Source organism: Macaca nemestrina, chromosome 3 (assembly GCF_043159975.1).
Source record: "Macaca nemestrina isolate mMacNem1 chromosome 3, mMacNem.hap1, whole genome shotgun sequence".
Classification (NCBI taxonomy): domain Eukaryota; kingdom Metazoa; phylum Chordata; class Mammalia; order Primates; family Cercopithecidae; genus Macaca; species Macaca nemestrina.
In genome coordinates this window covers 77,217,075-77,238,701 of record NC_092127.1, presented here as the reverse complement: position 1 = coordinate 77,238,701, position 21,627 = coordinate 77,217,075, and positions in this window count along the sequence as shown.

The window sequence follows — 21,627 nt, the reverse complement described above, 5'->3', positions numbered from 1 at the left end:
CCAACCTTGATAGAACGGAGAGTGACAAGAGATTGACTTAATAATCAATGCCTAATCATTTAATCAATCATGCCTATATGGTGAGGCCTTCATAAACACCCAAAGGGACAGGTTTGAAGAGTATCCAGATTCCCAAACACATGGAGGTGCTGGGATGGTGTTGTGCCTGGAGAGAGCATGGAAGCTCCAAGCACCTTCTCCCATTTGTTGCCCTATGCATCTCTCCCATCTGACTGTTCTTGAGTTGAATTATTTATAATAAGCTGGTAATCTAGTAAGTAAACTGCTTTCCTGAGCTCTGTAAACCATTCTAGCAAATGGTTGAACCCAAGAAGGGGATCAAGAGAACCTTCAATTGATAGCTGTTCCATTAAAAGTACAGGTGACAATTTAGACTTCAACTGTCCTCTGAAGTGGGAGGCAGCCTTGTGGGACTGAGCCCTTAACCTGAAGCACCTGATGCTATCTCCAGGTAGTGTCAGAATTGAGTTAAGTTGAAGGACATCAAGTTGATGACTGCAGAGAATTGGAGAAATGCGTGGTATGTGGGGAGGAAATCTATACTTTTGATCACAGAAATTTTGATACCATGTTGACTGTGAGTATATAAAAAAAAAAAGTTTGTTTTTCCCATTCAATGGGTATTTAAATAAACTAAGACATATAAAAAATTATAAGACAATAAAAAGAGGAAGACAATAAGGCTTTTCAGTGGAAATAATGATATAAATTGTAATTTCACTAACCCGAAACACCCTTTCTCAATAAAAAAACTTGAGGATTTTGTTTTATTACATTCAATTTAATCACTGAATATTTAAATTGAGGGAAGGAAATAATTTTTCATAATTGGTAATGAAACAATAAATGATTTTCGTACACTATAGACTAATTTTAAAGATTTAATCGGTTATACAGTGTTCAGCTAGTTGATTTGGCATTATCATTTCATAGAAAATATCCACACCTGACCAGAGTGAAATAATGGAATTGGTCTATGCATATTGTCTTAGTCTGTTCCATGCCCCTCTATCAGAGTACCACAGACTGGGTAATTTACAAAGAAAAAAAATTTATTTCTTATATTTCCGGAGGCTGGGAAGTCCAAGGTCAAGGGGCCACACCTGGCAAGGGTCTTCTTGCTTCATCATCTTATGGTGCAAGGCAGAAGGGCAATGGAGTCTGCGTGGGAGGGAAAGAGAGAGAGAGAAAGGGGAGGGAGAAGAAGCGGGCCAAACTCAACCTTTTATCAGGAACCCCCTCCTGAGATAACCAACCCACTCTAATCCATTCACAAGGGAGAGCCCTTATAACCTAATCACCTCTAAAGGCTCCACCTCTCAACACTGTTGCACTGGGGATTAAGTTTCCAACACGTGAATTTTGGGTGCACATTCAAACCACAGCACATATCGTAAATATTTCTTTATGCCTCTTGAGAAAAATTCACCTTTCTTATGAGCGAAATTCCAAAGGAAAGAAGCAGGAAAAGAAAAACACAAAATAGAAGAGTCATAGTCTTTTTGTCTATAAAACCATGACTACATAGGAGTGCCTGAATACAAATCTAAATATATTAAAAAGCTTATTACACTACTACTTATATACAATATGCTCCTCTTTTGTATAAAACTCAAACTGGTTATCTGAGAAGTAAATATTAAAAGAATAAAATAGTATTACAACATCATGACAAAAGCTATCACCCTTTTTTTTTTTTTTTTTTTTTTTTTTTTGAGACAGAGTCTCGCTCTGTAGCCCGGGCTGGAGTGCAGTGGCCGGATCTCAGCTCACTGCAAGCTCCGCCTCCCAGGTTTTCGCCATTCTCCTGCCTCAGCCTCCCGAGTAGCTGGGACTACAGGCGCCCGCCACCTCGCCCGGCTAGTTTTTTGTATTTTTTAGTAGAGACGGGGTTTCACGGTGTTCGCCAGGATGGTCTCGATCTCCTGACCTCGTGATCCACCCGTCTCGGCCTCCCAAAGTGCTGGGATTACAGGCTTGAGCCACCGCGCTATCACCCTTTTTAAATTTTTTTGTATTTTTAATTTTCGTGGAAACATAGTAGATATATATTTATTTGCTATCACCCTTTGTGAGTGCTGTTTTCTCAGCATTATACTATGTGCATTACAAACATTAGTTAGTTTATCATCATGACAACTATTATATACATGTATTTTATTATATCTATTTTCCAGATGACAAAGCCAAAGCTAAGTTGCGTGTGATGGGTCCAACACCTATCTGTCTGACCCAAAGCTGATCCTCAATCCTGCTTCTCTGCCTTTAAAACATCACTTTTAAAAAAAAACATACACACACTATGCTTACACACTCATATTGACATATATTCTAAAAATTTGAATTTAATTTGTATGGTCTATATCCTTTTTATGCTCATAATACACATTATACTTCTATACATTATATAGAAACACTTCTTACTTTTATTTTTATGGAATTTTTATTGATATCAACAATAACAAAATAGAATTTTAGACATACAAAATTTAATCAACATTAATAATGTTACCGTATTTTAATGCCATACTGAATCATTATATTAAAAATTAGACAATTAAATTATATAATGGAAGCCAAGCTTTGAGGATATTAAAGTGGTTGCTAAGAAATGAGCAAAAGAAAGAATAAAAGATGGACTTTCTACATCAGAAAAAAGAATGTTGAAAAAAGTCTATGAAATAAAAATATTCTGAATTGTCATTAATTATTGCAAAACAGTGTATTTCACATATTAATCCTCAGGAAAAAACAATAATGAAAGATAGGAAGAGTTTTCATAAATCAATACTCTAATTTTTCTTACTTTTCAAGGTGAAGTAGTAAGTACGTAAATGTAAGTGTTTTAAAAACGCGGAAAAAATCTAGAGTTAGCATTATTGTACTCTGTTAAATAAAACAGTATTTCGAGAGCAGAGATATATTTAGCCATAGAATTTCCTTTTCCTAATTATTGAAAAACATGAAGTTTTACCTCTTAAGATTAATTTAAATTAACTTTACTATTAAAGTTTGTGTTTTTCCATTGTTTAAAAACATTTAACCATAGCTTATAACTTTTGAATCTCTCTATACCTATATAAAATGATCATGCTTTTGAAATTAAAAACTTCTCTCTGAAGGTGCACCCACAAGGTTTGGTTTGGTTTGCTTCGCTTATCTTTTGTTTGGTTTGATTTGGTAGCAGTCAGAATTGGCCTGTTCCCAGGGGAAAGAGTTAGGAAAATTCTGAGCCCCATATTTGGAAAGGTTGTTAGTCTTAAATGTTTCTAACCTGGAAAGAGTGGCTGCCCCATTTGCGATTGCCACTAGGTGGAAGTCAAGCCACTCCCTCCACACAGCCTCTTGCCGCAGTCTCAAGGCCGGCCTTGCCTGCATTTTATCCAGAGCCCGTGCCTCACTCATGGCCATGTGTGGGCCCCGTGCCATCTCAGATGCCCACAGAGATGCTGACAGCTGTGTGGGGCCTCAGCCTGCCACCTCTCTAAATTTTGAACCTTAGCCAGGAATGTAAAAAAAAAAAAAAAAAAGAGTGAGCACCACAGTCAAGCTCGTGACGGCTTGATCACTCCAACGTGTCTAAATCATTCTGAAGACTATCCACATAATCGGTATTGCAGATAACTTTTCTTTTTTTAATCTTTTCTGCCGATGTATTCAAACAGCTCAACAGCTCTTGCTGTTGCTCCATGAGCTAGGCCCTGTGGAGGGCCACTAACTGCATTAATCAGAGGGAAGCCAACCACAGTGAAATTTCTGTGCAGAACACCAACTTCCGGCAGCGCACCCAAGTGGTATCATGAGAAAGGTAAAGCTTTGCAGACCAACCCCAATCAGCATCTGCATCTTGACCCTGATAGTCAAGGCAGCATCTGCTCAAGCCAGATGAGCAGCTCAAGGCACAATAGCTCAAACTATTCTTTAATTCAGGTTTCAGAAAGAAAATAAAGGGAGTTATTGAGTAATCACTCAAACTATGATACCGAATGAGATCTATGAATAATTATATACAATTACATAGATAACTTGAGTGTAATAATATATATATACTAAAACTACAGTACATGTACAGTAAGGTTCAAATATAAATTTCAAATTAGCTCCTCCATAAAAATGGGTAAAAATTCACAGCAAAAATGTGGCTTCTATTCTGGTGCATTCAGGTTCCCTTGTCGCTTTGCACTGCCCATGTTTGTTTATTTTTAAAACCTCTTCTCTGTGCTCCAGTTCTTTCCATACCATGTGAAAACACCAAAAAGCTGGTTTTTAATATGAGGACTGTAAACCAGTTCTCTCCTTACAAAGTTGATCAGTGTTCATTTCTACTGCAATTATTTTTGGTAGATGCCTTCTAGGGCTTGTTCACTCCAATATATTCTTTTCTGAAAATGCCAGCCACTATTTACTCTCTGGTAACATGGCTCCATGACTCCAGACCTGCCAGTCTGAGAGCTCTCCTCTGAGCATACTGTAACTCACTTCTTTTATTCAGCACCCAGGACAGTGCTGTGGCTTAGGGCAGACTCTAAAACCGAGCTCTTTAGATGTTGAGTCCTTGCTTTGTCACTAACTTAGCTGTATGGCCTTAAGAGATCTACAGGGCTTTCCTTTGCTCCAGATGCCTCATCTATATAATGGGGATAATTGGATCTTACTACTAGTGTTCTGTAAGAATTAAAATACCTAATTCACATAAGGCACTTGGAACTAAGTGTGGCATGTGTTGAGCATTTAACAAATGTTACCTATTTTATTCTGCACATTTGACAACTACTATTCAACTAATTTGAGAGAAAATATCTGAATGCAATACCCATGTGGTGGCCCTGATTTCTTTAACTGGAGGGGGATGTTTCTCATCTACGTTGTTGCATCATCAAGAAGATATGAGCAAATTCCAACTTGGTACATAAGTGGACAAGTTTTGAGAGGCTACGAAGCTCAACCAAGGCTAAATCATTGTATTATGTCCTAAAGGCCATTATTAAATTTTGGTTGCCATTCCAAGTTGTTTCTCTCTAGCTGCTGAACTACAAGATAAAATTTCATTCTATTTTGACTCATCACATCTTTAGAAAAGCTGTGAGATCATGTTATTAAATCCTGGTGGGCAACCAAGAACCCTGGGAAGACTTTTAGGAAAGTGACTTCCTGGTTGAAGCATGGAGAGTGTCTACTGTTAGCAATCATAGGGAGGATGTGAGGGAAAACTAAATCTTGCTTGTTTCCCCTGGGAAATGTAAGATCTACTTGTTCATATTTAGGAGAAAGCTACTGAAGTTTTGGATTAAACCTGGGCCTTGTCTGCATGGCTCCCTCAGGTTAGTAACTACTTAAAGGAAGCAGTTGACCGGGCATGATGGCTCACACCTGTAATCCCAGCACTTTAGGAGGCCGAGGCAGGTGGATCACGAGGTCAGGAGTTTGAGACCAGTCTGACCAACATAGTGAAACCCCAGCTCTACTAAAAATACAAAAATTAGCCAGGTGTGATGGCACGCACCTATAGTCCCAGCTACTCAGGAGGCTGAGGTGGGAGAATCGCTTGAACCCAGGAAGCAGAGGTTGCAGTGAGCAGAGACTGCGCCATTGTACTCCAGCCTGGGTGACAGAGTGAGACTCCATCTCAAAAAAAAAAAAAAAAGAAGGAAGGAAGGAAGGAGTAGTACCTGGTCTGGGGTTGTGGTTATTTTTATGTGTCAACTTGGCTAGGCCAGAGACCCACATGCTTGATCAAACACATCTGGATATGGCTGTGAAGCAATTTAAATCAGCTGACTTTGAATAAAGCAAATTACCCTCCATAATGTGGTGGCCTCATCCAATCAGCTGAAGGTTTTCAGAAAAAAAAACTGATGTCCCCTGAGAAAAAGGGAACTCTGTCAGTAGACTGCCTTTGGATTCAAACTGCAGTATCAACTTTTTCCTGAGCTTCTGGCTTGCCTGCCTACTTCATAGATTTTGGACTGTCCAGCTTCCACAATCACATAAGCCAACTCCCTAAAATAAAGATTTATTTCAATATAGATAGATATCTATATAGATATGTATACATATCCATATATGTAAAAATCTATATATGGGTATATAGATATATATGTATATATGCACGTTTTATACACATACATCTTGTTGGTTCTGTTTCTCTGGAGAACCCTAATACACCTAGCTTCTGAGAGTGCATTACTAAATATTGACAACCTAGATGTACTAGGTCCAGAGGGTGAGTTGCCCATGTCTTTCTCCATTTCCTCTGGGTGGATATCAGATGATACATGTTTTGTAATTGTCTTTGTAAAAGGGCAGAGACTGGCCCAGCTCGTGGGCCTCCATAAAGTGACAGCTCACCCAGCACTGAGAATGGTTTGCTGAATTTACATTAAAAACAGTGTAATCACACACACACACACACACACACACAAAGATAGACTTTAATTCTGCCTCCTTTCAAAAAGTAAGAGTTCTGTTTTTTGTGTTTTTAATTTTAAGTTCTGGGGTACATGTACAGGTGGTGCAGGTAAAGCATGAGATTTTAAGGCACTGAAAAAAATCTATGAAACTCTGGAAAAACTTGATGTAATGTAATTTTTATTTTGTAAAAACATAAATTTTCATATAATCCCAAATTACCAGAGAGGTTGCTTCTTAAATTTCAATTTCATGGTGCAATACTTTTTTTTTTTAAGATAACTTCCTATATCAATACAGAATGCATTTGGCTGCAAGTACCCAACCAATGTGCTGCAAATAGATTATGGGTGTGCAATGACTCTGTCACTCCCATCAACTCTTAGGTCAGCAGAGAGTCTGGAGTGTCCAGATTACCTAGGCCAATTACCTCCAGGCATGAGCAGATTTATCTAGTGCTCTTCAAAGGGCTGCTCCAGGCTGGGCGCGGTGGCTCACGTCTGTAATCCTGGCACTTTGAGAGGCCGAGGCAGGGGGATCATGAGGTCAGGAGTTCAATACCAGTCTGGACAAGATGGTGAAGCCCCGCCTCTACTAAAAAAAAAAAAATTAGCTGGATGTGGTGGTGGGTAACTGTAATCCCAGCTACTCAGGAGGCTGAGGCAGAGAATTGCTTGAACCTGGGAGGCAAAGGTTGCAGTGAGCTCAGATCGCACCACTGCACTCCAGCCTGGGCGACAGAGTGAGACTCCATCTCAAAAACAACAACAACAACAACAAAGGCCTGCTCCAGCAAACTAAAGATTGATAGTGTGTTCCATGGTCCCCATGGGCAGCAAAAATTAAAAGGAGCATCCAGCCATTTGCTATTCTGTGATGGACATATTGCATACAGTCACGTATGCCATATTATCTGAACAACTACTTAATGGTCAGTAACAAAGTACACTGCACACTGCTGCCCATCATAGGTGGAAGCCCAAGGAGCTACTGGTAGCGTTCCCGTTCCAGGTGCCCATAGAGCATAGCATATATAGCTCAAGGTATACCTGCAAAGGGCTGGCTGGTATGCTGAGCAGGAGGCTGGCAAGCACACCTCACGCTGTGGCCCCCAACCTTCACATTTGTTGGATACTTCTCTTTGATGACACTTATGTGTCCTTTAATAGTATGGAAGTGAGTAACAGGATAACTCCTGTAATTACTTATGCATTTCTACAGATTACATTTTCATTATTTTAAATATTTGATATGAAAAATTCCAATTAAATTCTACATCTGTTTACATTATCACAGGATATTTTGATATTACATCTGTCACAGAAAGAAAATTAAAACTTTTAAATTCTTTTTTTTTTTTTTTTTTTTTTTTTTTTTGAGACGGAGTCTCGCTGTGTCACCCAGGCTGGAGTGCAGTGGCGCAATCTCGGCTCACTGCAAGCTCCGCCTCCCGGGTTTACGCCATTCTCCTGCCTCAGCCTCCGAGTAGCTGGGACTACAGGCGCCCGCCACCACGCCCGGCTAGTTTTTTGTATTTTTAGTAGAGACGGGGTTTCACCATGTTAGCCAGGATGGTCTCGATCTCCTGACTTCGTGATCCACCCGCCTCGGCCTCCCAAAGTACTGGGATTACAGGCTTGAGCCACCGCGCCCGGCCTTTAAATTCTTAGATAATATTTTCAACTGCTTTAAATTTTTTAAATGGTAAAAATACATTTTAAATATTCTGCTATTTATGCAAATAATATCTCATCAGTTATTATTTCTAAGAATTTGAAGAAATCATCATTTAAAAATCTTACTAAAATTTCTCAAAGAATTATATCTAGGTATTTATTCAAATTATTTAAATTTTATGCCAATTAAATATTGATTTTCTTCTATTCTACTCTGTATTTTCTTATTATCATCATAAATTCCCTGCAGATTATCCCAGCATGCATTTCAAACATTATAATTCTCTTGTATCATGATTAGATAAAGAATGAGAAACACTGCCTTAAATAAGGTCTATTTTTCCCCCACGTCAATACATTTTCAGATTGTTGCTGCATCATCAAGTCCTGTAAGTTTTCCAAAAACATGTGATAGGTCTAGCTCATCATTAAATCCTTAATTCCTCATCTAGTGACGAATTTGACATGTGTTAAATGAATGAAGAAATAAGTATGGACAAAGATAGTTGTCTTCTTTCAAAATAAAACTTTAAGACTATAGCCATTTCTTTTTTTTATTATCTTTTTTCTTCCTTCTTTGATTTTTAAAATATTTTTATTTTTCTATTATACTTTAGTATAATAAAAGTACTGGCATACATGTTATACTTTAGTATACATATTACACTTTATTATAATAAAGTACTCGAATACATGTGCAGAACGTGCAGGTTTGTTACATAGGTGTACACATGCCATGGTGGTTTCCTGTACTCATCAACCTGACATCTACATTAGGCATTTCTCCTAATGCTATCTCTCCCCTAGCTCCAAACTCCCTGACATGCCATGGTGTGTGATGTTCCCCTGCCCCGTGTCCATGTGTTCTCTTTGTTCAACTCCCACTTATAAGTGAGAACATGCTATGTTTGGTTTTCTCTTCCTGTGATAGTTTCCAGCTTCATTCATGTCCCTGCAAAGGACATGAACTCATCCTTTTTTATGACTGCATAGTATTCCATGGTGTATATGTGCCACATTTTCATAATCCAGGCTTTCATTGATGAGCATTTGAGTTGGTTCCAAGTCTTTGCTATTGTGAATAGTGCTGCAATAAACATATGTGTGCATATGTCTTTATAGTAGAATGATTTATAATCCTTTGGGTATATACCCAACAATGGGATTGCTTGGTCAAATGGTATTTCTGGTTCTAGATCCTTGAGGAATCACCACACTGTATTCCACAATGGTTGAACCAATTTACACTCCCACCAACAGTGTAAAAGCATTCCTACTTCTCCACATCCTCTCCAGCATCTGTTGTTTCCTGACTTTTTAATGATTGCCATTCTAACTGGTGTGAGATGGTATCTCATTGTGGTTTTGATTTGCATTTCTCTAATGACCAGTGATGATGAGCTTTTTTTCATACGTTTATTAGTTGCATAAATGTCTTCTTTTAAGAAGTGTCATTCATATCCTTTGCCCACTTTTTGATGGGGTTGTTTTTTTCTTGTAAATTTGTTTAAGTTCCTTGTAGATTCTGGATATTAGCACTTTGTCAGATAGATAGATTGCAAAAATTTTCTCCCATTCTGTAGGTTGCCTGTTCACTCTGATGATAGTTTCTTTTCCTGTGCAGATGCTCTTTAGTTTAATTAGATCCCATTTGTCAATTTTGGCTTTTGTTGCCATTGCTTTTGGTGTTTTAGTCATGAAGTCTTTGCCCATGCCTATGTACTGAATGGTACTGCTTATGTTTTCTTCTAGGGTTTTTATGGCTTTAGGTCTTACATTTAAGTCTTTAATCCATCTTGAGTTAATTTTTGTATAAGGTGTACAGAAGGGATCCAGTTTCACTTTTCTGCATGTGAAAAGTGGCTAGTGAGTTTTCCCAACACTATTTATTAAATAAGGAATCCTTTCCCCATTGCTTGTTTGTGTCAGACTTGTCAAAGATCAGATGGTTGTAGATGTGTGGCGTTATTTCTAAGGCCTCTGTTCTGTTCCTTTGGTCTATCTATCTGTTTTGGTACCAGTACCATGCTGTTTTGGTTACTGTAGCCTTGTAGTATAGTTTGAAGTCAGGTAGTATGATGCCTCCAGTTTTCTTCTTTATGCTTAGGATTGTCTTCACTATATAGGCTCCTTTTTGGTTCCATACGAAATTTAAAGTAGTTTTTTCTAATTCTGTGAAGAAAGTCAATGGTAGCTTGATAGGGATAGCATTGAATCTATAAATTACTTTGGACAGCATGGCCATTTTCATGATATTGATTCTTCCTATCCATGAGCATGGAATGTTTTTCCATTTGTTTGTGTCATCTTTTATTTCCTTGAGCAGTGGTTTGCAGTTCTCCTTGAAGAGGTCCTTCATATCCCTTGTAAGTTGAATTCCTAGGTATTTTATTCTCTTTGTAGCAATTGTGAATGGGACTGCACTCATGATTTGGCTCTCTGTTTGTCTATTATTGGTGTATAGGAATGCTTGTGATTTTTGCACATTGATTTTGTATCCAGAGACTTTGCTGAAGTTGCTCATCAGCTTAAAGAGATTTTGAGCTGAGACGATAGGGTTTTCTAAATACACAATCATGTCATCTGCAGACAGAGACAATTTGACTTTCTCTCTTCCTATTTGAATGCCCTTTATTTTTTTCTCTTGCCTGATTGCCTTGGCCAGAACTTCCAATAGTATGTTGAATAGGAGTGGTGAGAGAGGGCATCCTTGTCTTGTGCCGATTTTCAAAGCGAATGTTTCCAGCTTTTGCCCATTCAGTATGATATTGACTGTGGGTTTGTCATAAATAGCTCTAATTATTTTGAGATATGTTCCATCGATACCTAGTTTATTGAGAGTTTTTAGCATAAAGAGCATAAAGGAGTGTTGAATTTTATCGAAGGCCTTTTCTGCATCTATTGAGATAATCATGTGGTTTTTGTCATTGGTTCTGTTTATGTGATGGATTACGTTTATTGATTTGCATATGTTGAACCAGTCTTGTGTCCCAGGGATGAAGCTGACTTGATCGTAGTGGATAAGCTCTTTGATGTGCTGCTGGATTCAGTTTGCCAGTATTTTATTGAGGATTTTTACATCAATGTTCATCAGGGATATTGGCCTGAAATTTTCTTTTTTATTTTGTGTCTCTGCCAGGGTTTGGTATCAGTATGATGTTGGCCTCATAAAATGAGTTAGGGAGGGGTCCCTCTTTTTCTGTTGTTTGGAATAGTTTCAGAAGGTATGGTACCAGTTCCTCTTTGTACCTCTGGTAGAATTTGGCTGTGAATCCAACTGACCCTGGGCTCTTTTGTTTGTTAGGCTATTAATTACTGCCTCAATTTCAGAACTTGTTATTCGTGTATTCATGGATTCGACTTCTTCCTAGTTTAGTTGGGAGGGTGTATGGGTCCAGGAATTTATCCATTTCTTCTAGGTTTTCTAGTTTATTTGCGTAGATGTGTTTATAGTATTCTCTGATAGTAGTTTGTATTTCTGTGGGATCAGTGGCGATATCCCCTTTATCATCTTTTATTGTGTCTATTTGATTCTTCTCTCTTTTCTTCTTTATTAGTCTGGACTTTACCTATTTCTTTACAGATAGGAGAAACTCCCAGAATTCCTTGAGGAAATTCCTTTTTCTTCAGAGAAACACTCTGAACTTTGAATAAGAATCCACCATTACTTAGCAAAGAAGGAATTATTGATCAGCATCACAGGGCAGCAGTAGCAGGCAATGTCAGTTCTGTCCCTCCACGTTCACCTGAGCTCCTCCCACTATCTCGCTTCTCCCAAAAACTTCCTTTCCTAGCCTTACTCTTTAAAGCAACTATGTAGAAATTTTAAATTCTTCTCTTTAAAATTAAAAAACAAATTGTCGGTTTTTCTTTCTTTAATACGTGAGTCTGTAAAATAGTTTCCCTATAAGTCAGCAACTTCCTACAAAGAAAGGTTTCCTGCTATTGTTACAATGTTTTTTTACAGTTTCCACCCCTACTCAATGACATAGCCTCATTGGTTTACTCCTACTCAATGACATAGCCTCATTGGCCTACTCCTTTGCTAAATTTTTACTCCAGGTCAAAATATGTTCATATATTTATAAATTATCCATAAGGGAAACAAAAGGAGACAAAAGAGCAGAAATAGGTGCAAAGTTGTTAATATGACAGTATCATAATAACAAAACATCCAATTAATTAGGTAACACTGAATAAATTTAGTTTCAGAGACCTGCTAAAATTTCCAAGCTCTTTGGTATGCCTGCCATCCTCATCCCAGTCTGAGTCAGAAATGAAAACATTTAGATATGTTCCCTTCTAAGAGTAGCATCTACCCAGAAGTAAGCTACTTTTTAGGAATATTTGATTTTGGCCTCACGTAAGGGTTCCTGCAGAGATAAAAGAAAAACAACACAAAAACACTCAAGGAACCGCAGCTATTTGGCTGTGTAGCCATATCTCTCCTAGCTACATGCACTATACTTGAACAGTTAGAATAGTTTTCATTTATTACATGATTAATCTACAGCCCTAGCCCACTTAAATCTATGGTCCATTATGCGTCAGAGCAGTAGAAACTAAATTAGTATGCCATCTTCGAAACAACCTATGTGAGCTTAGTAAAGCTAGATTTACCATACTCAATCAATAAGTACATGTTCCTTTTGTATTCATGTGGTTAATTTGTTTTTAGTTGTGCTCCATTGTTTTCATAAATTTAGTAAATAGATGAGCATAGGTGCAAACATCATGATTATTTACAGCACAAATATTATGCAGGTTGAAGGAGTTTTAGAAGACCCATTGGCAATCCTTAAAGCTAAAAAGTATTTAAAGTTCAGACATTCTTTTCTTTGCACTTCTGTTCTTTATGTCCTTGTTTTCTGAATATCACAAATCCAACTGTTTAGCTCACGTGGCATGGAAGCTGAATGGGCATACCACAGAAGTTCTTAATAAACAATAAATAAAATAAAATTATTTCTGCTTCTAATGTATTTCTCCAATAAAGAAAAGGCAATTTTATATTTGCTTAGAAAAAACCACTTTGGTTATTACTTCCATGGGAGGATTTCTTTATCATTTTATTGAAAAGCAACAGCTTATAATTCTTTCTTTATGTACAGGTCTGTTCAGATTTTCCTCTATATAACATGTAGGATACAAGAAAAAAACAAAAACTGCCTTAACTTGTCTTTGATGTATTAACAATGTAGAAATGTGTTTAAAAATAATGATTCTGAACAGTTAGATGCTGGTTGTTCCCTCCAGTTCTATGACTATCTGAATTTGATGCCTTAAGTAAAATGTAGTAAATAAGTAGCCTGGGCATTGTGGCTCACACCTATAATACCAGCACTTCAGGAAGCTGAGGCAGAAGGATCACTTAGAGGTCAGGAGTTTGAGACCAGCCTGGCCAACATGGTGAAACCCCAACTCTACTAAAAATACAAAAATGTGTCAGGCATGGTGGTGCGTGCCTGTAGTCCCAGCTACTTGGGAGGCTGAGGCAGGAGAATTGCTTGAACCTGGGAGGTGGAGGTTGCAGTGAACCAAGATGGCACTACTGCACTCCAGCCTGAGCAACAGAACAAGACTCCATCTCAAGAAAAAAAAAAAGGTAGTAAGTAATTAATTAGATTCAACATTTTCCTCAAAGTCTTAGATCCCCCTGAAAAAGAAAATCACAATACATACATAACATGCTTATCCTTTTGTCTCTCATTCCCAAATAGACTGGAAACAGACAAAAATCAAGAAAGATCAGAACTACTTGCATTATAAGCCAAATAATTAAATATTGAGAATTTGAAAAGCCTTAAGATTTTAAAATGTGGACAAATGTATTTTTTTTTTAATATTTCTGTTTCCACAATAATATGCAGCAGTGCTGATGACTCCAGCACTGAGATTAATCTATTCGTCTTAAAAATTCCCACATTTCCTCTTATTTTTGCTAGATTTCACTGACTGCATACCTGTGTAACCCATAACAAAATCCACCAAAACTAGAAACTTTTAGACTTGGAGGACTTCGAGAGCTGGATGTTGAACATATAACGCAGGACAAAGCAGTGTCTCCAATACTCTAATGCTGGAGGTCCTAAGGTACTTGCTCAAGGTCACACAGTGATTAGTGGCCAAATCAGGACTAAACCCAGCTTCCAGAGAGTCCTGGTTCGGTGGCAGATGTTTCTGATTTTCCGTCACTATAGGAGGTTTGGGGAAGAGGTATGTTAATCATCTCTACTCTATTGCTTAGGGCAAAATGTTGCATCACTTAATCAGAATGCAGTCCTTCCTTTAGCAAAATCTCAAAATGACATCTAGTAGAATACCCGGTCTCTAAGGAGAAATTTAATTAAACTGCAGTCCCTTTATACCAGCACAAATATTGTGAGGGAAAACAACTCAACTCCTCTGACATTTTTGCAAATAGGTTTAGAGGAATCCATTCTGTTTACTTTTACTGACATTTGTTTTTCAGTCAATTATCTCACTTGGTTATTTTTTTCCTTTCATAATTTATTGCTAGCAACTTATCCGTAAGGATAAATACAAGTAATTCCTTTCTTTAGTACAAGCACCTGAGCTTAGGTTAATAATAGCTGGAGAAAATATAAACACTCATTTTACCCCTCCTCTTTCCTTTTCCTGATAGTTCTAGTTTGCTTATAAATCAGACTGGTGGCAACACCATAATCCAAGCTGGAAGAATTTCACCTCAAATGTGTGAGTGGTTTCTCCTCACATAGCCCTAAGACTTTGGAAAATAACAAACTTTACTCGATCAATCATCAGCCAGATAAATAAATATGACAAGCATTTTTTTCACTGTCTCATACTCATCTCCCTTCAATTTTTGCACACTTTTACTTTAGAACTTTCTGTAAAGTCTTGAAAAATTCAGAAAGCCTTCATTACAAAAAGTTCTACTTTTTTATTCCATGGAGTCTTATTGACTGGACACAAAAAAATTAATTTTTAAGAGGTTGAAAAATATGCAGTGTACAGCAATGTTTCCCAAACTCTCCCATGCTCACAATGCTCCTGGAGACCGTGTTAAAATGCAGATTCAAAGTCAGTAGGTCTGGGGTGGGGCCTGAGCTTCTGCCTTCCTAACGCGTTCTCAGGTGATCCTACCAGCTCATCACAGACTCCGCTTTGAATAGAAAGGGTGTATAGGAAAGGGCATTTACTGTGGAGCTGAGGAGACCTGGGCTGACATTGGACCTCATTGGTTACTGGCAGTGAGGACCTGAGAGAGCCCACCCTTCTGCCAGAACCCTCTGTTCCCCTTGCAACTCTCACTGCTTCACTACCGCCATCTTGCTCCCACCACCAGGACTCCTCCCATATTGCCCTTTATCCGTCTTCACGACAGGCTGCCCCCAGCCCCCAAGATGACTCTCAACTCCCACAGTCCCTATAGGAATCTGAACCTATTCTGTCCCCTTTTCTCACCCCTCCTCAAGTTCTGAAAATCCTTCCACTCTGTCCTCTGAAACTCAGTCAGCCATCAACAAAATCACCTGTGTCTCTTCTCCATTATCCGAATGCTCTCTTCTCCTTCCTGCTTTGAGGGAAACCTGGCTTTCCACTAAAGGAACAGCCACACCTGCAGTCCTCTGTAGTGGAATTCACCTTGTCTTTCAAGATTTTTATACCTATAAGGCCTAGAAGTAGAGGACACGTCCTCCTTGCTCCTTACTGCTACTTTCAGACCATTTTCCAATCCTCTCTCATTTCTAAAAAGTCCTCATTTTGAATCTTTGTCATCAAATTATATCACCTATGACTCCTTATTGTTCCTATCACCAAAACCCCAGAAATCCCCCTTATTTTCCCCACCCAACCTAGCCACTCCCTCCATGGTCATCACCCTAGGCCTTGTTACTATTAACAAGTACATCTTCTCCTTAGTGTCGGTTACACGCACCCCACTCTCTGTCATCACTTCCTATCATTTCATCTCATTCTCTCCATATTATACTCCCACCAACACATCTATCACAATTCTTCCATCCCACTGCTTCTGTGAAGCCATTGATCCTATCATCTTTTCACTGTTTGTCACCCTCATGCCCTCATTCCTCTCCTTGCCCAATTTACTTATTTTTTATTTTTTACTTTTTTGAGACAGGAATCTTGCTCTATCACCCAGGCTGGAGTGCAGTGTCATGATCATAGCTAGCTACAACTTTGACCTCCTAGGCTCAAGCCACCCTCTCATGCCAGCCTCCTGAATAGCTGGAACTACAGGTGTGTGCGACCAAGCCTGGCTAATTTTTTTATTTTTGTGTTGAGATAGGGTCTCGCCTTGTTTCCCAGGCTGATCTCAAACTTCTAGGCTCAAGCATTCCTCCTGCCTTGACTTCGCAAAATGCTGGTATTACCGGCATAAGCCATCGTGCCCAGCCCTTACCCAGTTTAAATTCCATTATCAATAGCTATTAAATCCTTTGCTTCTCTACAACTTGGTTACTCTTGCTTTGCAAAATGATAATCCTATTTAAATCCAAATTTCAGCCTACTGTACATCTGCCTCCACTGCAGCATGATAGAGAAAAATACAAGCCAGGATGACTGGTCTTGCTTTAAATACTTGGCCATTAACTTCAAGTTGGCCCATCATTCACACTACATGTCTCCAGTTCATACCCTCTTCCTCTCATTAGTCTGCCATTTTATGCTTTCTCTTTACTCAAGTTCCCAACACCTCTTTTCCCACCATTATACTCAGCTGAAAACCTTGCTTCCTATTTTACTGAAAAAAAAGAAGAAAGAAAAATGGAAGCAGTAAGAAAACGACTTCCACTTACTCCCATCAACACATCCACCCACATGCCTGCATTGCAAACATCACTGCCTTCCTGCCTATCACCACTGTTGAATTATCCAATGTTCCTGTCAAAAATTAATCCTGTATTTCTACACTACATCTTATCCCCTCTCACCAATCAAAAACATTATTCCATCAATTATTTGTCTTAAATTATCATTTTTTACTCTCTACTGAATTATTCCCATCATAAAAGCATTTGTATCTTAAAAAAGAAAAAAAAGAAAACTTTCCCCTTGACCTTACTTTTCACTAGTATCCACCTGATGTCTTTGCTGCCCTTTCAGCAAAACTCAAAAGAGTTCTCTAATCTCACTAGTTTCAATGATTCCACCCACCCCATCCTCTTTTACTCCCACTTTTAGGACCGGGCATGGTGGCTCACACCTGTAATCCCAGCACTTTGGGAGACTGAGGCAGGAGGATCACAAGGTCAGGAGTTCAAGACCAGCCTGGCAAATATGGTGAAACCCCATCTCTACTAAAAATAAAAAAAAAAAATTAGCCAAGTGTGGTGGCGCACCCCTGTAATCCCAGCTACTTGGGAGGCTGAGGCAGGAGAATTGCTTGAACCCAGGAGGCGGAGTTTGCACTGAGCCAAGATCATGCCACTGCACTCCAGCCTGGGTGACAGAGCAAGACTCTGTCTCAAAATAATAAAAATAATAATAAATAAAATTTTAAAAAAAACTTTTTTCAGGTTTCCTCCTCCACCATGTTTCCAGAGTTCTTTTTCCATGGTCACTAGTGATCTCTGCATTGCTAAATCCCCAACTAGGAATTGACCTAAGAAAGCACCTGACACAGTTAACCACTCCCTCCTTCTAAATACAGGATTTTTTTTCATTTGGCTTCCAGGAAGCCACTCATTGTACTTGGCACTTAGCTCACTGGTTCCTTCATCTCAGATTCCTTTCCTTATTTTTCTTCTGCTCCTTGTATTTTTTTTTTTTTTTTTTTTTTGAGACGGAGTCTAGCTCTGTCGCCCAGGCTGGAGTGCAGTGGCCGGGATCTCAGCTCACTGCAAGCTCCGCCTCCCGGGTTCACGCCATTCTCCTGCCTCAGCCTCCCGAGTAGTTGGGACTACAGGTGCCTGCCACCTCGCCCAGCTAGATTTTTTTCATATTTTTAGTAGAGACGGGGTTTCATCATGTTAGCCAGGATGGTCTCGATCTCCTGACCTCGTGATCCGCCCGTCTCGGCCTCCCAAAGTGCTGGGATTACAGGCTTGAGCCACCGCGCCCTGCCAGCTCCTTGTATTTTTTAATGTTGAAGTATTCCAGGGCTGAGGCCACAGTTCTCTTCTCTACCTATCAACTGTCTTGACCTTGGTAATCTTACTAAGCCTCATGGTTGAAAATATCACATCTGTGCCAACAACTCCTGTATTTAAATGCCATGCGCAAATATCTTCCCCAGACTCTAGATTTGTATATCTAATCAGCTCATTTCTCCCAGATACTGGCCTCTTTGTTTATGCTTCAAACACACTAGGAGTGGTCCCATCTTAGAAACCCTTGCACCAGCTGTTCCCTATGCCTGGATGTTCTCCCTCCAAACATCCACATGGTTAGCTCCCTCACCTCCCTCAAATCTTGCCTCGTATACTGCCTTCTCGATCAGGCCTAGTTTATCCATGTATGTAATACTGCAACCTGCAACCACACCTGAGGTTCTCAAAACCACTTTACTCTACAGGACTTGTTTCCTTTTCTATAGTGCTTACTATCGTCTAACACACTGTTACCATGTATCTACCTATTAGCTAATAATAGCTACAGCTATTATTACTGCCTTCTTACATACTATTTGTTACATTTATTCTCTTTTCTGACCCACTAGAAAATAAGCTCCATGAGTGTTTACATTTCTGTCCATTTTTTTTCACTATTGTATCCCAAGCACTTAAAACAGCTCCTGGTCATCGTAAATAATCAATAAATTTTTTTGAGTAAATACATTTTCCCATCTTTAAAATGAGGACAGAAATATATTATTTTCTGGGTTGTTGTAATGATGCACATAGTAAGTGCTAAATAAGTATCTTCCCACTTCAAGTGGATTTTTGATCTTCCTTCCCAAAATAAGATATAGTCTTTGGACATTTCTTCACAGTAGATTTAGCCAGAAATATCTGGTTCTCTCAAGCAGTGAAATTACTGCCTATCAGCAAAGATATTGAGTAATGTTCCTAGTTTAGTGACCTCTTTCCTTAATTTAAAAGACAATACAATTTCTTTTTCAAGGAATAATCTCTTAAGTGAACAGGAAGCTTGAGGGAGTTGTAGAGGAGGCTGGAGTGACGATACCCAGTAGAGGAGGAGAGGACACTGGCAGTGAGTCAGATAACTGAGTCAACGTTAGGTCAAAAGGGTCTAAGCACAGTGCCTGCACATAGTAGGCACTCAATAAATCTCAACTGAATAAATGAGTGTGGCAGCTAGCCGTAGTAACCCTAGAAACCCACTCATAGCACCCTCCCTCACTGAGCAGGGCTGGTCTGTTTAACCAATAGGATATGGGGGAAATGATGGTAACTTCCAAGGCTAAGTCATAAATGACACTGCAGCTTCTGCTGTGCACTCTTGGATTACTGCTCTGTGAGAAGACAGCTATCATGTCATGAGGAAACTCAAGCAGCCCTACCGAAAAATCCATGTGGCAAGAAACTGAGGCTGCCTGATAATACCCGGCAGCAACTTGTCAACCAACTGAGTGAGCCATCTTGGAAGGGGATCCTCTAGCTCCAGGCCAGCCTTCAAATATCCATAGTCCTGACCAATGCCTGAATGTAACTTCAGTACAGACCCTGATAAAGAACTACCCAGCTAAGTAGCTTCTACATTCCTGGCCCATAGAAACTGTGAGTTCAAAATGTTTATTGTTTTAATCCACTAAGTTTTACAGTGATTTGCTATTTAGCAATAAGCTTAATACAATAAATACATGAATGAAAAGGAAGGTCACAAGATCAACATCGTATTCACCAGTTTATTAAGCAAGGCTTCTGTAGCAGTCAATTAGGGTACTAATTTTCAAGTATCAAAAGGGGAGGTATAGCCAGTACTTTTTTCTTTAGACAAATGTGGTTTATAAGGGACAATGATAAGGAATCCTTCTACAGAACTATAGAGTATTGGTAAAATATCTTGCATTCTTCTGAACTCAGTGGGAAAGAAAGAGAAAATTTGCTTTGAGAAAATTTTACAATTCTGGATGCTCATTTTCCAGGCAGGGTCCAGCGTCTATTGTCCATGTAGTGGGGTAGGAGGAGAAGTGCCAACAGAGCTGTGAGGCCTCGAGGAAGTCATTTCTTGATTCTCCTAAAGGTGAGCAGCATTTTTGTCAGCTTGTCCCTGGAGGGTATAATGGCAACAGAGTGGGCAGATGTGTATCATGTGGCCTATGCTGTCCCGGAATAAAAGGCCACTGCTGTCTCCTTCTCATGGAACCAGCCAACTTATACAAATTCTTATTAGGAGTGGCCATGAAAGCCAGAAGAAGCAGGCAGCTTCATCACACTGAATGTGACTTGGTGTTTAAGGGACAGGCCACCCACTTAGCACTGATGGTCGGACATTGAGGGCCTCATGTTAAAAATAACCAACCATGGCCGGGCGCGGTGGCTCAAGCCTGTAATCCCAGCACTTTGGGAGCCGAGACGGGCGGATCACTAGGTCAGGAGATCGAGACCATCCTGGCTAACACGGTGAAACCCCGTCTCTACTAAAAAATACAAAAAACTAGCCGGGCGAGGTGGCGGGCGCCTGTAGTCCCAGCTACTCAGGAGGCTGAGACAGGAGAATGGCCCGAACCCGGGAGGCGGAGCTTGCAGTGAGCTGAGATCCGGCCACTGCACTCCAGCCTGGGCGACAGAGCGAGACTCCGTCTCAAAAAAAAAAAAAAAAAAAAATAACCAACCAAGACATTTACATCACAAATTTAAAAGTCAATAATGCTTTCACATTTGAAGATAGTATTGGGGTCTAAATTCGAGATCCTGTTTGGAAAAAAAAAAAAAATTCTTTCTTTCTTTTTGAGACAGAGTCTCTCTCTGTCACCCAGGCTGGAGTACAGTGGTGCAATCTCGACTCACTGCAACCTCTGCCTCCCAGGTTCAAGCAATTCTTCTGCCTCAGCCTCCCAAGGAGCTGGAACTACAGGTGTATACCACCACGCCTGGCTAATTTTTGTATTTTTAGTAGAGATGGGGTTTCACCATATTGGCCAGGCTGGTCTCGAACTTCTGACCTCGTGATCTGCCCATCTCAGCCTCCCAAAGTTCTAGGATTACAGGCTGAGCCACTGCACCCAGCCCCAGTTTAATATATTATGCCTAGAGGCTTTCACTACTTTAGGAAACAGTTTGGTAAGCCAGGGGGTAAAAAGCTCATTACAAAGTGTTTTTGTTTTGGTTCTGGTTTTGGTTGGAAGGTTCTAGGCACAGGAGAAATGTCCCCAGGGATCCTTACCAAGACAATTGAGAGTATGTATCAATACAGATACAGAAAAACGGACATACAGATAGAAACAGATATGGATAGATACACACATATAGATGTTTATATATATATGTTTATATATATGTTTATATATATGTGGGTGTTTGTCCAAACAAAATCTTTTTCTTAACTTAGCAATAAAAAGCATTTTGCAAAACATAGCTAGAAAAGAATCAACTAATCAAAAACTGTT